Raw genomic sequence first — 11834 nt, 5'->3', positions numbered from 1 at the left:
GTACGAGTCTCCACTTCATTCCATTCATGGTTAAAATTCGAATTATCCGAATAAATAGGGTATTAAGTATTAAAGAAAGTTGTTTTATTCAGCTAGATCTATTATTTTGCCCACTATGGGTCGGAAAACCGTAAATAGCTTAGAGGATTGAGAGTATTAGGATGTTTTCATGTTTATATAATCTTAAATGATAGCTTATCTTATACGTTAAATGTTAGATTATATTTATATATAAGCTAGGTTTTAGCATGTATCTGTGAGTATATCCACATCCTTCAATCGGACATCACAATAAAAGCACTACTTATTTCCACTGTAATAAAGCACTAAACCACTAATTGATGCCTCTGGGCTAGGACCAACTCCTGAAGTCCTGGGTTCTGCAATAGAACTTGTGCTTTCCAGAGCTGTTTCAGCAGGATGTCCAGTTCATTTTAGTTTGAATATACCAATCTAAGGCGTGTATGAAATCAGAGTTTCACGCCGAGATAAAACGAATCAATAGTTTCAACATCACAGCTTATCTTATCACACTACTAAGACGTATCCACAACTCAGCAGAGTAAAGTAGTGGAATGAGTACAAAGCGGCATGGAAAGAAGAAAAGATGCATGACACAGGAAACATCTAAAAATACAGAAGAAAATGGCAACAAATTAACAAGCAATATAACAAATCCTCTTAGCTTACAAATACTGGAAGGGAATTGTGTTTATGGGCTGGACACGCTAATGGATAAGAATGCCTTAGATTCAGATAAAATATAAAATACCTCAGAGATGAGAACTGAGGCCACTCACTCACTAAAGGTGGTGCGACTGTAGATACACGTTCCATCCTTAGGTTGCGGAACTGAGTACCAGCTGCAAATAACAGAGATGAATTACGGTTAATGTAACAGGTAGTACAAGAGCCCAAGAGGAGAATAAAGGCAGTTATCTCACCCCAATTTTTTATTACTTTAATGAAAACTATGTGTAATTAATAGTCAAAACTGATGAGTCTGCCAAGTATAGGTAGAGGGAATAAAAAATGGCGGCTGTTTCATAGCGATAAAAAAAACTAATTTTTCATTCGGGGCTCTATATCTTATGAAGTAGGAACAACACAAGAAAACCTAAGAGAATGTCATTTAAAGAAGAGTATATTTTCTGAAATATGAGCCCTAATTGAGTTATTTACGTTAAATAGTTTTCGAGATATAGCTTTTTAAAAAGCAACATTTCATAAAAATGATGTATGGGACTTACTGAAAGATCAGTAGTTGGTGAATTTATTTTGAAAAATTCATATCTTAAAAACCATTTGACGTACAGATGTCTATTAGCACTCCAAATATAGTTTAATGAGCTATAAAGTAGTTCATGATGTTTATCTTCGTAGGAATAATAGTTTACATGATATTTGCTAAAATAAGTTGATTTATAGTTATTCGGACAAACTTTCATTTGCCAAATTTATATTCATATGTGAATATCATAAAAACTACTACCCCTACTAAGATAAGTATCATAGACTACTTTTTAGTAAATTAAATTTCCTTTATTTTAACTGTTGGCAGACATATGTGCCTCTTATGGATCTAGAGATATATTTTCTCAAAAATCCAACATTTTATACAAACAACTAGAAATTAATATTTTGTGAGTTTATTTTGTCAAATATCATAAAAACTACTACTCCTACAAAGATAAACACCATTAATTGTTTTATAGTAAATTTAACTAGCTTTCATTTGAGTGATGACAGATCTGTACGTCCAATAGTCTCTGAAATAAAGTTATTCATAAATCAAACTTATTGTCCGAACAACTATACCTCAATTTATTTTAGCAAATATCATGAAAACTACTTTTCCTACGAAGGTAAAGGTCATCAACTTTTTTATAGCCCATTAAACTAGCTTTAATTTGAGTGCTAATTGAAATCTGTACATCATATAGTTCCTGAGATATAGATTTCTCAAAATAAATTAACTAACTACTAATCTTTCAGTAGAATTTTAAGAAATTTTGCTTTTTAAAAAGCTATATCTCGAGAACCATTGGATGTAACCAGCAAATTTGCTCTTTTTTAAATAATGTCCTCTAGGATTTTCTAGTGTTGGTAGTTTTTAAGATACGGAGCTCCGAATGAAAAATTAATGTTTTTTTAAGGTTTTGAAACTACCGCCATTTTTTATTCCCTCTACCTATACTTGGCAGACTCATTAATTTTGGCTAGAAATCATACTTAGTTTTCATTAAAGTAATCAAAAATTGGGGTGAGATAACTCTTGTACTAACTACAATCTTCCCGAATAGCATATTTTTTTGCCAACGTTTCAGCCCACTTTGTAGAGCTTCATCAAAAAGTGAGCTATTCCATCGCCAATGATTTAGAAAATGGCGATGAACTGAATTTTTGAAACATTTTTTTTTTATTCTAAAAAATATAAAATAAAAATTCACTTAAACTTCTGTAAGAATATGGTTTAATTTTTACTTAGGCTAAACAAATAGTACAGGAAATGTGCCCGAAACGTAGGTATTTAGGTTTTGAAGGTATGCTCCACTGGAAGTTGATATTATTCTGCAAAAATCTAAAACGTTCTCCCGTTTTTCATTCAGAGCCAATTACCAACCTTAAATTGGTTACCAACCCTAGTAAAAGAATTATTAGACCCGTTTTTTAAGTAAAATAAATTTTCTAAATTTTGAGCCCTTAAAGTTAAATATTTTCAAAGAAACAGTTTTTTAAAAACCAACATTGATTTTTTTTATAAATCACTAGAATTCAATATTTTGGCAAATATCATAGAAACGGTTACTCCTAAGAAGATAATTGTTAAGGACTTTTTTTATGTGGCATTTAACTGGGTTCAATGTGACAATAACAATAGATATCTGTTAATCTCATCTCTTGAGATACAATTTTTGAACAATCAAACTTTCTTTTTTTAATCATGATAAATCAATATTTTTTTTAGTATTATCGAACTTCAATAGTTCCTAAACATTATAAACTTGTTCGTAGTCCATTTGAATTGGAACAGTTGTCCTTCGACAATTTCTATAACCTCTGTTTTTAAGATTACCTAATAATAATATTAATATAAAGTTGCGCCGATATATTTTAATATAGATTAATTCAATATAATTTTTTCAAATGTAAATTCATTTCGGAAAAATCGTTGATTGGCCGTGGATTATATATATAAAAAAAGGATAGGGAGCGGTCAGAATAAATCAAATAGTAAATTAACAATTCATTGTGAACCAACATTTCCTCTTTTCAGGGCTTCATCAGGGCTAAAAATTTATATAAACAACTAAAATAAAGCAAACAATTAAGAGAGTAGATAACATGAAAAAAATAAACTAAGGTATAATTAAAAATGATTGAAGAAATGTGAAAGTTGTGTACAGGGAAAAGTATAAATTGCAAAAATGTATTAGGCAATTAATCAAAACGAAAATAAAAACAAAAAAGTAGATAAAAGAGATATAAATACGTTCTCAATAAAAGAGGGTAAATAAGGGTAATAAGAACAAAATAAAAGTCAAGAATTTAAGAAAAATAATGAACAAAAACAGGGTATAAAATAATAATATAACAAAGTAAATAATAAAATAAAGCAATATAATATTAGGAAATACAAGAAAATATTAAATATAGGTAAAAATTAAACTATTCTATACATTTATATAAAATACAACAATAATATAAAAGTATATATATAAAAAAATCAATAAATGCAAAATTGAAATAGTAATAGCAATAAATATAATATAGTGAAGAAAAACAAATATAAAAAATTCAATAGAGGTACAAAGGTGTTGTGAATTTATATTATAAAAACATTAATTACAAAGAAATAAATGTAAATAGTAAGTAAATAAGTATCATTTGGTCTCCACCAAAGAAGAAACCAATATTTTTCCAACCACCAAGTCAGGCCATACGTTATTCAAACAATTGTGAAAATATCGATTATCACAACTAGATTATGAGACTTTTCCATGGGTCGCCTCAACTCACACCCCCACCACCATCTTGAGTTTCGAATCTCATGTCGATGATCCAGGACATGAAAGCAACATTTACTGAGCACACTCAACCTCGTGCTTTAGAACACCCTTCCGATAATCAATGGTTAGTCATTCTATCCTTAATTATAACATAACCTTGAGCTTGAAACCCTTTTGGCCTCCCATAGGGCCTCTGTATTCGCACTGAAAGACACACGACTTAACAGAAACACACACATACACTTCAGAGGTTACCTCACGTACATACATGCACTTCACTCCCCGATAAATGGCGGCGTTGTATTACTGGTGCGTCTCCTTCCAGGCTTATTAATATTAGTGTTATACTAAACGACTAAACGACAACAAATACACAGCCCTAACAATTTAAGTCATACTTGAACACTCATACAAAACCACTTGCATATACCGTAGCACAAGAACCAAAATGGACACTTTTAAGACGTTCCTGCACGAGACTGAGTCAGATATACAACACATCATTGTGGGTGATCTTAACGCTAAACTTCACACGTAGAACTATACTAACACGAAACCATGAGACAAAAATTTAAGACACCATTACACACCCTAATGCATACACATATAGACATAACGCCAATCCCTCATACACATCTACACTTGATCTACTACTCACGATACAACCACGAAGGTTCACCAAATGCATAATACTTGAACTTAGTGAAAACGACCACCTCCAAATAGGCCAATACACAACACCAACTCAATCTACAGACTACAAATACAATTTCAAACAAGCCAACTGTAAACAATACAAATCATACGTATCTGGCAATATTCCCATTATCACACCACTCAACACCCCTCAGAACATAAAAGCTGTCATCGACAAACAACAGATAATACATTACGCCTCCAAACCCCAAATACACACACCAGTTCATCTACGCCCTCAACCTCAATACATTCTAGCAACTACTAAACAGCGTAACAACGTCATTACCCCGGAGCATACCGGGCTATCGCGTGGTATTAGTTGCTACCATACTGTAGGAAAGCTGCTTAGTGATGCAGCAGTTAACCTCAACAAAAATCTTTCCCCAGCCATGATATCACTTTCAATCAATATTATACATAGTTGGGATGAAAATTGCTGTTATACAAATCTCGGCATAGGCTGATGACATAGCTGTATTATTCAGTTAGCATGAAAGCTAGGCAGTTCCCAAACAGCATCCCAACCTATCACGGACAAACTCAGAGACATTAACATGAACATCAATACACAAAAAACTGACGCCATAACTTTCTATTACAAGAAATCCCCAAACAGAGAACCTAAAAAAAAAAATGCACGAAAAACAAACAACCAATACAGCCCAAGAGATATCTCACTTACCTCTGTATTAAATTAGAGTCTCACCTCTCATTCACTGCCCACATAAAACACAGAATACAGGTATTGAAGCCGACATGTACTTAACTCAGACACCTACCCTACTCACCAGGGCTGTCACTCAGGCTCAAACTACTCATATAGAAAGCAATACTCAGACCCTCATTACTACACGGTGCACCCCTACTGCACTACTTATACCTCCTGTCCCTTTAACGGTATTAGAACAGCATACTACAGAAGATTTGTAGAGGCACATTACTCTAGAGACGAAACATGGGCCACGTACACTATGAACTACAACAGGACATCAAACGAAGACAAATTAAGTTCTTGATTACCTCCCCGCTTCCTTTAACCCTTTGTTCTATACAATCCCTATTCGAAGTGGCAGAGAAAGGGTCCCAGAAATTAATTAACATTACCTCCTAAAGAAACTTCTTCTATTTCCCCTCCCCCTCCCCCGCCTTTACTATTTATAATTATGTATCTCCTCTTTATATATTTTTTTTTTATTTTTATGTCACTCAATTTAATTTCTTCTTATTTTTTTTTTTCTGTCAACCTTCCCACGGAAGCCCCTTAACCTTTAGGTACTAAAGTTGATTTCCTACAGAACGACCAACAATTAAATATTTCAATTCAGATCTCATCAGAAAGGTAATACTCACATTGAATTATGGTCCTCACGTAATTCTGTTCATTCCTTAATCCATGTTTATTTCTGTTTTAGAGGGATCGGAAAAAAAAGTATATGAGTATAAAATATAGATACAGATATAAGTGTAAAGAATAAAAGGTGGATAGTAAAGTTTTATAATAAAAAAACATAAAATATGAAGTAATAAAAGTTAGTATAAATATAAGAGATAAATATAAAAAAAACTGATAAAAGATATGGTGTGAGGATAATAGGTAAGTTAATTTCTAAAATGTAGAACATGAAGTAAAATTAAAAGAACGATTATGAATAATGGTAGTTTAAGATATGTCGGTAGGTTTAGAAAGATACAGACTTCTATTGTAATTCGAAATATATGGCCTAAATTGAGGCATTTTTTATAAAGTAGCGAGGATCGATGATTGGAAGAACTGAACCTTATGGAGTAACGGTATGGTTTTGTCAGATGGTGGAATATTCTAACAGTAGATATTCGGCGAGGAGTGAGCTCAGAATATCATACACGTATTTCGGCCTACTTTCTTAAGCTCATCTTTATTATAATAATAAATAATAATAATTTTTAATGATAATTATAATTTAAAAATAATTTTTTTTTCGGTTAATGGAGTTATAAATGGTACAGTGTGCATTTAGTTCGTTTAATGGAAGTCTTTTAATAATTAATAGCATTCTGTAAAAATATAGGTCGTATTTTTAAGGAATCGGATTCAACATTCAGGATATTACCGTGACTGTTGCTCGCTGTTGTTTTATCATATGAGAAATTAATTCCAGTTAGATGACTAAAGCTATGGCTTACTTCAAGAGGTGAAATCTCCTGGTAGTATTTTCCAATTTTTTAATTGGTGATAAGGACTGAAAAGGTGGCTGCCTAAATTCTTTTCTTCGAATTGGATTCTTTCTCCGTAAGTTGGTCTACATCCATTCTGTCATAAAAGTGTTTTTTGAGATATTGGGATAAACCGGGTAAATCACTTAATTCGTGACCTGATTGCAATAATTACCGAAAAAAACATTAATGAAGGCTAAAATAAAAATAGTGCCATGATACAACCACACTCAAAGAATGTTTGAGTCCTACTGATCTTCATCACTGACATTGTGTTTCTTATATGTATAGATGCGGACGGTGGGGATAGGTTAGAACGAGAGAGTGGCAATGGAGGGAGAATTTCTACGAATTTTGAGTAGATTACATGAAGCCTGTGTCAGCTTCCTGATTTATACATTTTAGGAAGCGTGTCCTAGTTTGATTGATCGAGGATTAATACCTTCCACATGTGAAGCGTATAAAATCGTCAGAGTTTCGTTTTTATTGTTTTTCGTATCTGATTTCATAATCCAAACCATATATAAAAACATCTTTATTACTCGACAAGGGTATTTATAAAGCCCCAAGTTACTATGGGAATAGTGATTTCAATTATTCTTGTCGAAATAAAGTCGAAGTGTAGAAGCAATTTCCGTGACATGTGCAGAAATAACTTCACAAATTGTTCATTTTTCCGTTTTTGGAGTAAAATTTTATTTCAGAAACTATCACGCGTATGGATGTAAATAAGTACTCAGATGGAAACTATGTAAATATGGGGATTTGATTTTGTCTACTTTGAAAAAAAAATGGAATATTTCATCCAATACTGTCCATCAGGGAGTTTAAGCAACATACAAAATTCAGTCCATTTTGTAAAGCGGACTGAAGAAAACAATAGAAAAATGGACAAAATGTGAGACAGGTCAGTTTTACCCTACTGATGGGGTGTCGTTGCTATAGTAATCCTGCTTAGTACGAGAGGAACCGCAGGTTCGGACAATTGGTACACGCACTCGGTTGACACGCCGCTGGTGCGACGCTACCATCCGAGGGATTAGGCCTGAACGCCTCTAAGACCGAATCCCGACTATACGCGACGATATAACGATGGGTCCCGTGAGTCGAGAGGCTCAACGCAATGTGACTCTATTAGGTGGCCGGACTAGTGCCGGTCATCGCCCTGTGGCGGGGTAGCAACTCGCGCCCGCGCCCGCCCGGTATACTCCGGACGGGCGCGGCTTGCCGCTCGCGTAACATGGTTCAGCCCCCTTCACGGGGGGAGTTCGATGTCGGGACCTTGAATCGTCTGTAGACGACTTCTGACTCGGGCAGGGTGCTGTACTCGGGAGAGCAGTTGCCACGCTGCGATCTGTTGAGACTCGGCCCTTGCCCAGGGGAATTCGCCTCGGGCAAACCGGGAGGCGGAAGGCCCCATACGCGAGATGGCGAGAAAGAGAGTTGAATCGACTATAGTGTAGTTTATAATGATTACCTTCGTAGCAGTAGAAGTCGTTTTGAAGGAAAACTATATTTCAGGAATTATAAAACGTGCATCTCTTAATGAAGTTAGTTAAATATGGCATAAAGATGATTTTAATTATAAAAATGATTATCTTCGTATAAGTAGCAGTTCTCACGATATTTAGAACAAATAACTTTGCAAGATGTTGATTTCTCGTTATTTAAAAAAAAAAAAATTGGTTTTTGAAGAACTACTTCTCTGAAACTACTAATGAAATGAGTTTACTTTTTCAGGAATCAACGCTTAGCAACTTAACACTTAAAAAAAAAGTTTTATCAGGATGCATTAAACATATTTACTATTACTAGAATAATCTGTTTTTTTGTAGGATAAAATGAAACTTCCGGCCTAATGTATCTGCTATAGTACAATATCTAATATTCAAGAGTACTTAACTATAATGCAAGAGAAATTAAAGGCCGAGTTAGATTCAAAACAATTAAACGTGGTTATGTATCCAGAATACTATATAAAAATAAAAATAAAAAATCAACCCCTCTCTGTTCAGCATCAATTAAAAATATTTAAAATGCTAGAGCTACTTTTTAACTTAATATTTCCGCAACTTAAAAATAAATAATTAGTGTAGAATCTAAATTTAAAAACATTGATATTCCTAAAGATGCAAACTGCCTGAGATATGGTAACATAAAAAATTATTGTCATGTAAAATCAAACTTTGCTAAGTGTTAAGGAAAATATCATTTCTCAAAATACCCGTTTTTATGGTGAACATGGCCGTGCGATTATCTCCAGGGTATGTAAATATTAACAACTCATATCACATAAAATAAACTCACCTCCTGAGCCAAGTACTCGTTCAACATAGAATAATTCAAACAGAAAACCGCGACGAAAAACTCAATCCACAGTTATCAACAACAACGAAATAAATGGTGTAAATTTATTATCCTCTAAAACTAAATTTTTCCTCTAAACATTCTCGAAACTACTAAACCATATCCGCCACAAATTATAACACATTTATCCAAGTTAGCAAACAAATGCTTATCTATTGTTACTCATTCTCTCCTGACTAACTGCGATTTACTACAAACCAAATATTTATTTTTTATCTATGACTACCGAACTAAGGAAATTAAAAAAATTGAACTAGAATGCTCATGGCATATCCTGTCAAAGGAATGAATTCAAAATCTTCCTTGAATCAAACTCAAAATTCCAGTTTACAAAAATCTTACGTAATGGTAGAGATTTTTTTACTACATCCGGCAGTATAGCCTTAATAATAATCGCGTTAACAAAAAATTGTAGGTTTATTATATTGGAATGTCCGGATTTTGTAAATAACACATGCGTTATTATACATATTTTATTACACTTAAAACTAGAACACAACATTATAGCATTAGCAGACAACTTGGAATCTTCCTTTCCCCCTACTCATAACAATATTGGCGGAAAAGCGATAAAGATAAACAGTCGCTCGCCACTTTAAAAGAGAGAATCTGTGGTAATGTCCTGAAAAATAATACAAACGATTTATAAGTTACTAACACATTAAGGCGTTCGCTACTTAAAAAAAAAATAAAGAGAGAGAGAGAGAGAGGAGGATATCATACAACAAAATTTAAAAGATCAATAAGTAGACAATAAAGGAATAGAATGTAGTGAAAAAGAATTCTTTGCACTTTCTCAGACATAGTTCCTGGCTCGCTTGCTGTGGCTTTCAACCTTCTCTTCAGTGTTTGGACACTCCGCTCTGCTAGTCCGTTGGTTGCTGGGTGTCCAGGAGCGATGAGGCGTTGTGATATCCCTCGATCTTTACACTACACGTGAAAATAGAAGCGTTGTCTGACACAATCTGGTTAGGGAATCCATGATTGGAGAATATATCGTTAAACAATTTTATGGTCACTTGGAGCGTCTCGAACCATATGAATTTCCAGCCATTTGGACTTCACGTCAATGCACAGGAAAAAGTAAAAACCGTTCATACGTGAAAGCGTTCCCAATTGGCATTTGGGCCGTCCCATAGGTGTACTGTGACTTTTGGTGGATCGTTTCTTAATGGCGCACATTCCAAACACAAAAAAAACACCCTCCGAGGGTGTGTTCTATTTCCCTATCTAAACCTTCCCAATACCTTCTTGCCAGTTGCTTCATTTTTGTAATGCCAACGTGAGTGGCATGGAGTTCTTTCAATATGGCAAGTCTAAGAAGCTCTGGGATAACCACTCTATCCAGCCTGAATAGGATTCCATGTGAAATAGAGTAAGGGGAGTCTCGGCATGACGTTTTCAGATCCTTGATAATTTTCTGGAGATTCGAGTCCAAAGGTGTCGCCTCCGCGATGGTCTCAGCTGTTATTGAAGTCCTAGAAACATGGAACACTGAGTCGAAACGAATAAGGTTCACTTCATCGTTGATCGAAAAGTCTGCAGTCTTACTCGAGTTCGGGATAGGTGTCCTTGATAGGCAGTCCACATTCTGAATTTTTTTGCTCGTCTTGCATCGAACTGTATAATCAAATTCTGATAGCAATGAAGTGTATCTAAGTAATCTGGCCGAAGTCAACTGTGGTAAAGCTCGGTTCTATCCAAAAACCTGTGAAAGTGGCTGATTATTAGTAACCAAAAAGAAATGTTTCCCGTAAATGTAGTTGTAGAATCGGGAGACTCCAAAACACAATAGCTAATGCTTTCCGGTCAAGTTCGCTGTAGTTCATTTCTGATGGTGTGAGAGCACGGGAGGCATAGACTATGGGTTTTTCATGTCGGTCCACATCCATCCCATGTGATCACAGTTCTGAATTCGGATATATCCCAATATCAATAAATTTCTTAATAGAGATACACAAAGTAAAGAAGAGATGACCCCTCATAAATGGAGAGATCGACTGGCTAATGTACAAAATTTCATTCATTAGAAAAATAAATCTAAAAAAAAAAAATTTCCAACCACTCAAAAAATTAAAGCAAATGTAAAGAAATATAACAAATCTATCTCACATAGCCTACAAGCAACTGTAAAGCCTTTCCAGTTATAATCATTCTCTAGTAGTTGCCCGAAATCAATTCTATCAAAAATTAAAGAAAAAATTATGCAAGAAGACAGTGGATGCGTAGTAGATCCCCTGTTTGCAGAAAAAGATGAAGCCACCTCAACACACACAATTAAAAGGAACCGGATGAATAGCAATCTACTAAATATCAAAATTATGTAAATGATTTAGACCCAAAGGAATAATCTCTGTGGAAGGCTACGCGGCGTTTATTGGATAAACAGGAGAAAATTTCAAGTCTCATAGACTATGATGAATTCATAGACTATAATTCATCACCAGCGACGCTGCAAAAGCTGAAGTGTAAGCAGATTTCTTTGGGAATAGGTTCTCCTATACAGAATGCGAAAGAAGCCCGCATTTAGTTAATGACGATATCGCATTTAATAGCGACAGAGTA

General features: G+C 34.3%; 3 long non-coding RNA genes across 3 annotated transcripts in view; 2 read left to right on the top strand and 1 right to left on the bottom strand.

Moving 5' to 3' along the window:
- The window catches only part of LOC136796115 (uncharacterized), a 38644-nt gene that overhangs the window by 8428 nt on the left and 18382 nt on the right, over positions 1 to 11834 (top strand). The gene's annotated exons all lie outside the window — the stretch shown is intronic.
- LOC106688800 (uncharacterized) lies at positions 74 to 6988 on the bottom strand. The gene is made up of 4 exons (XR_001344366.3): positions 6873 to 6988; positions 6060 to 6112; positions 773 to 863; positions 74 to 627 (listed from the first exon to the last, which is right to left on the bottom strand). It is a non-coding gene; the product is annotated as an uncharacterized lncRNA (long non-coding RNA).
- LOC136796118 (uncharacterized) lies at positions 5681 to 8290 on the top strand. Its single transcript, XR_010843817.1, has 2 exons — positions 5681 to 6048; positions 6122 to 8290. It is a non-coding gene; the product is annotated as an uncharacterized lncRNA (long non-coding RNA).

The sequence above is a fragment of the Halyomorpha halys genome, unplaced genomic scaffold (genome assembly GCF_000696795.3).
Source record: "Halyomorpha halys isolate HHAL.00 unplaced genomic scaffold, Hhal_1.1 Scaffold1207.1, whole genome shotgun sequence".
In the NCBI taxonomy this organism is placed as follows: domain Eukaryota; kingdom Metazoa; phylum Arthropoda; class Insecta; order Hemiptera; family Pentatomidae; genus Halyomorpha; species Halyomorpha halys.
The sequence above is the reverse complement of the archived record's forward strand: the minus strand, read 5'-3'. Positions and strand labels throughout refer to the sequence as shown.